This window comes from Bombus fervidus, chromosome 8 (genome assembly GCF_041682495.2).
Source record: "Bombus fervidus isolate BK054 chromosome 8, iyBomFerv1, whole genome shotgun sequence".
NCBI lineage: Eukaryota > Metazoa > Arthropoda > Insecta > Hymenoptera > Apidae > Bombus > Bombus fervidus.
Genome location: NC_091524.1, coordinates 7554400 through 7560399, shown reverse-complemented (window position 1 = coordinate 7560399; position 6000 = coordinate 7554400). Strand labels below are relative to the sequence as shown.

The following is a 6000-nucleotide window of genomic DNA, read 5'->3' as shown; positions in this document are numbered from 1 at the left end:
TCTTAATTAATTAATTGACTAATTGTTAATTAGAAAGTAAATACATAATCACAAACATACTTTATGCAACAATATATTATCAATTTTTCTGGAATATCGTAAGAAATGTGTACATTTTACTTTTCACAGAAAATACCGTAAAATCTGTCTACATTTAGTGTAAGCAATGGAATGACAATCAAACGTATGAAGCATATCAGAGAGTAAGAAATATTCTTACATCACAATAAATTCTTCTTTCTGTTATTCACTGAAGAAAGAAGGAAGTGTACAGATATACAGCTTTCACTTAAAGTTATTGTACGAGTGAGAAAGAAAGTATACATTATCAAATAAGCCATACCAGTAATACTAATTAAACCGGGAAGGTCTTATGAAACCAACGATTGGTAGTCATTATTTGGTATTTCCTTTTTCCTTTGCATTTTTCTAGGTACTTTACATATTGAAGGATATAAACCGAATGCTTTTCATAAACGTGAACGGTGCAATAACTACGTGAAAGCTTGTTGAAACGAACATAAAATTCTAATTATAGTTTGGTAAAATACAAATGAGGATACCAATATCGAAATTTTAAAAACGTGTATTTATTAATCTTGCAATCGACACGTTTCGTCAAGAATTTGAAAGGATACGCGTCAATTCATTTATTCTGATACAAGATTATAAATTACTATATTCTTACGTGCTAAATTTAATTAAGATTTAAGCTTGGGCATTATTGAAATAAAACGTTTGGAAGATAATTATTCAAATATTTGAAATATGGATCTCGCTTGATTGCATGTTACGTATTCAATTATGTAAATTAATACAGATTAGTTTATTTGAATAAGTAAATAATTTTTCGTCGGATTATTTTATCTTCCAATCTTCATCTTCCAGTTTTCATTTTTGATATCTTGCATTTTAATAAATACTTAATGAAATAATTTTTTACTTCCATAATTTTATTATGCTAACACTGTCATGTTTCTACATATCTCGGAAATGTAGATTTTACATTATCTCGTACTGTAAATTAAATACAAATTAAATGCAATGACAAGACGTTGTATATAACGTTTTAACGTCTCTTGTTTTTTTTTATCTTAACCGTTCTCCTTCTTTTCTTTTTAAATATGTTTATTTTACACGCAACAATTATGTATAACATTATTGTCACTGAGCCGGTAAATTTCTTGCATTAATACCTTATTCTTTCAGCTGAATGTACATGAGTGACATTTTATCGCGCTATCCCGCTGCGACCATATGTCTGTCTTTGTTGTTCTTAATAGGAAAACAAACAAAGACGTACGGTCGCAGCGGGAACGCGCGGTAAAATGTCGCTCGTGTGCTTTTAGCCTTAAGTTTCCATTTTAATATCTCATCTGATGCTATTATTCGAATACCAAATTATACCGCAGCTCCACATAATTATGCTGATGGAACGTTTCAGTTTTCTCCCGGTCAAACTTTATCAGTATATTCCACGCTCATAAATAAGAGAAAACTACCATGAAAAAGTGGATGGTTTCGAGTTTTAATTAAAAAATTGTAACAAAAGCTGCTAAACTATTCAGAAACCCACTATCTTTTTCTTTCCGTTTCATACATTTGTTATAATCTTGTAATAAAGCTTCGAACTCGACGTACAGTTCTAACACATTTGATTCTTATTTATTTATTTACATGGAATATATTGACAGATGGCCAGAGTAGATTGGAATGCACTATATAGTGAATATTTTTTGTATATATGAATATACAAAATCTTCGAATTACTCCCCGCGAATCGCACGAAAGTAAATTTCTTTATTCCCATGAGCAGTGTTCAACTTGTCAAAGAACTTACTTATCGTTATAAATTTATTCAAGGAAATTCTAAAATGAATTAAAAAGAAGTAACAATTACTACATCATCGTTTTTCCACACTTTTCAATTTGTCGAGTTAAATTTATTTGGATCATCTATATTTCATCTACCTATCAATGTATGTTCCAAATAGTAATTTTTCTTTCTAATTTCGTAGCTCGTATAAAACCACGTTGAAAAAGAATTTCATTCTCCAACGTAAATAAAAAGTCGACTTGTCCTAGCATTAGCCGTTTTCGAATCATGTTTTCTGATTTCCAGCTACCCATCTTTGTTCCCACAAGTACGATTCTGTGGACGGGTGTCGAAACACAGGTGACCAAAGGATACAAAGAGGGGAAATCCGTCGGTGCATGCCTCGGGGAACACGATGGGCTGAATTTAACTCCGAACAACCGTACGTTTTGTGGTATTCTGTGTACGGTCAGTGCTCACGCCGCAGAACGAACATCAGACACCGATCTGTGCGCGCCTGTCTCGGTTCTACCTTCAGTTTGCCGTCGTGAGTGTACCTGAACAGGTGACCGATTCGATCGTTCGATAAACTGCACAATCGTCTGTCACCGATAGACGTTTCACACTTATTTTCTATGATTTTTCTTCCGAATGTTTCCAATAACTTATTCGTACACAGACTTTAGTCGTTTAGCGCAAATACGATCGTCACTGTTATTTGTATCGAAGGAAGTTCGTTCTCCCGATTAATTCTAAGCAGTGTGCGTATTTACAGTATTTACAAACTTAAATTTCGATCGTATATTTACAATGTCTGAGAACTAACGAAATGTAAACACAACGAATGCGCATTAAGCGAGGACACAGAAAAATTGAAACAAAGCGTAATTCATTTATTGCGGAATAAATATTTATTTAAATACTGCAAATATAATTTCTAATTTACAAGTTATATGATATGTATTTAGATATCAAGTATATTTAAATATATTACGAAATTAGGAGACTTTGTTTATTCTCGCGATTCGATCGTCGTGAGTTTGAAGTCAACGGCGTCTGTAAACAAAGCCGTGAGGGTGATCGACTGCCGTGTGGGTAAATGGAGTTTATTGCCGTAGGCGAACGTTCAGTATACCGGCGAGAGCTCACCTGGCCAGGCGAACACGATGTGTCTGTTGCACGGTTTATCAGTAACACGCTGACAGACGGCGGTGAATCTGAAACAACGAGGCTGCTTAAGCAAAATATCGTTTTACTACGAGTCGACAAATAGTTCTCGATAAAACGAATCATTGCGCACGACGAATCTTCGATAACCGGATAACAACGATTTTCTGAATGATCGCGAAAGTGAAATAAATTGTGTGACTCTCGAGTGAAGTGACATGTTACCAGTGAAAGTTTAGAAAGAACAATTTATTGCACAGTGTTTACCGAGACGTGGTTTCGTTTACAAAAGAATCGGTCGGAACAAGACATTGAAAAGTGCAAGTATAAGAAGGGAAATGGAAAATTTGATGCAATTTTAGAGTAAATAGAGATCCTCTAGGAAGATAGATATCCGAGGAAGAAGAAGACATGCCGCAGTAAAGCCGAGGGAACGATAGTTTTATGAAAATCGTAAGTATAATCCGATCAAAGTTTTCCAAGTTCGATACGCTTGTTCGTGTTGCGAAAGTTTTCAAAACTCTGTTATTCGTGATTTTTGGGAAGTTCGGCAACGCTTCCAGAGAGTGACAGGTACAAGTTAGACAACGCGTCTATCGTGAGTGACGCGCTTCTGCGAATTATGTCAGTGCAGAATTTCGTCGGTTTTCTGATATGCAATTAGCATAGTGTGCAGTTACATACTAATTCCTTGAATCGGGCTTTAGTGTTTGCAAATTACCATAGATAAATTGCAAAATACGATACGTAATTAGACTTTGTGTATGTGAAACGTCTGATGAAAATTCTAATAAATGTGATTGAAATAATAATTTGGATATTTTCGATAAATATCTATCTGTATGAAAATTTCGAATGGAAAGTTGGCTTGTAAATTCTCAAAGAGATTGTTTCTTATATTCTCCGATTATTTATTTTAATTATAATTGTACATATGTATATGATTTATTCCAAAAGAAAAAATACTAATACACGTAGTACAATCTTGCATGAAATTATATAGTTCGGATATAGATCTAAAGTGTTTATTAAAACAGTACATTTTATGAATAACAGAGAATCGTACGATATATTAATAGGTACAGTTGTATAATATGCTTATAAAATTACATATGAAATCTCTACTTTCCATCGATTTATACATCGCTATTTAATATGTACTCTTATTGTTGATGTACCTTTTTAAATAGGATTATTATGTCTTTATATTTTTATATGTTTATATTTATGTCTGTATATTGTAAATTCATAACACTGCAACTGTTTCTATTGAATCGTTCCCCAGATACCCAGAATAGCTTAAGTGAAGTAATTAATAATATTTTAAAAGTTAATGATTCCTAACATAACTTAAATTGAATCCGAATCATCTATGACCCAAAGGTAACAAAGTTAAAGGCCAATATACAATGCTATAAATTGTTGCTGCTATTAATATTATTATTATACGTATTAAATATATATATTAATAGATATCTTTTAATAATACATATATAGTATAGCTAATGTTGTTCTCAAATATTATCACATATTCAGTATTAAATGTGATACATGAACTGAATTTGATTGCTGAAATGGTCTTGCATAACAGCATATTCTTTACGCAGCACAATAAAAATTGTGTAAGTTGTACGTGCTACTTTGTATTGTACCTACTTTATATTTATACGAATACTTTATATGTTTGTTCCTATGTTCGTTGGCAAAGAAGAATTTAAATACACAGTTAGGATGTCAATGCTACAAAACCCGAACGCGATTGCCGGTGTCCTCAATTTTTTTCCCAGCACAGCTATCAATAATTAACCACTAATAATCGTGACGCAATCTCGAATGAAATATAAGGACAGCGGTTTAATCATTTTTCGCCTGTGCCACATAATACAATGACATTACGAAATCTCATTTCTCTTTTTCACTTACGACTGGAAATTATTAGGTTCTTTGTAATGATTTCTACGAGGTGTTTTCTTCCATGGGAGAATTCGTTCTCACGGAGTACATCTCGCTTTATATAATCGCGTCGAGCCCTCAGTTCCTCTTGAAGACGAATCTTGAAGCATGAAAGCCAACAAATTAGATTGCACATATGAAAGTAATAAAATGTGTAATAACGAAATAACGTAGATGGCTAACCAACGTATATACCGCGCGTTAAGCATTTTATGAAACTCGCATTTTATCTTTGCATAACTATGCAGAACACGATATAATGAGATAGTGTCTAATTATCAATAGCTGCAGCTCGTGGGAATACTTTTCATTATTACGATCGTACAATTAGGTTTCGAAAAAACTGTATATTATGTTAATAACACGCTTTCGTTCAAAATTGATTCTTTCGTGAATTTTAAAATCAATTAAGTATTCTCTACTATAGCAGCTATAGCATTCTCATTTGAAAGGAAGATTTGCCGGAAATATTTGTTTCAAGGAAAATATGAACTTACTTTTATACGAACCATATTATGTACGTATATACATAACAAAAACTTGATAGTCATGTTTGCTTTTATTAAGCGTTTGAAACCTCGTGCAGGATTTATTTCGGCTACGCAATAAAATTTTCAATATCTGAGTAGTCGGAGAGCATAGAAATTGCAATATTTCGTTGCTTCAATGTTAAAACTATTCGTTCTTTCGACGATGTCTTAAAATTTGAAATCGTTAGTTTTTAAAACTGTAAATATCTAAACAAGTCAAGTGATCAATGTATTCGTTTAGGCGATTTTAACTTCTATATTCAAAGGTGAATAAAGTTTAATTCTTTTGAGTAGCCTAATCGTTGTTGAGCGATGTGGATTGATGAAATTTATCTTGTTGAAATATTAAATCTTTACGTACATACTTTATCAGATATTATCAAATATCTTTCAGTGTATATTAATTTGTGTATTATTTATGTTTTAATAGAGCTTTATTCTTAAATTTAGTGTATTATCTGTAAGTATGTGATTTTATACAATTTTTCATTCATTCTTACGTGAAATATTGAACTTACTGTTTAGTCGATTCGT

General features: G+C 32.4%; 1 protein-coding gene across 3 annotated transcripts in view; it reads left to right on the top strand.

The window, feature by feature from the left end:
- The first annotated feature begins 2801 nt into the window (after positions 1-2801).
- The window catches only part of LOC139990295 (cadherin-23-like), a 32521-nt gene continuing 29322 nt past the window's right edge, over positions 2802-6000 (top strand). For 2 of the 3 annotated variants that reach the window (XR_011800540.1, XM_072009436.1), the window contains exon 1: positions 2804-3436. The gene's annotated coding sequence lies outside the window, so the exon portion shown is untranslated. Of the gene's footprint in view, positions 3437-6000 lie in introns of all 3 variants that reach the window. The other variant, XM_072009437.1, reaches the window with a different exon arrangement.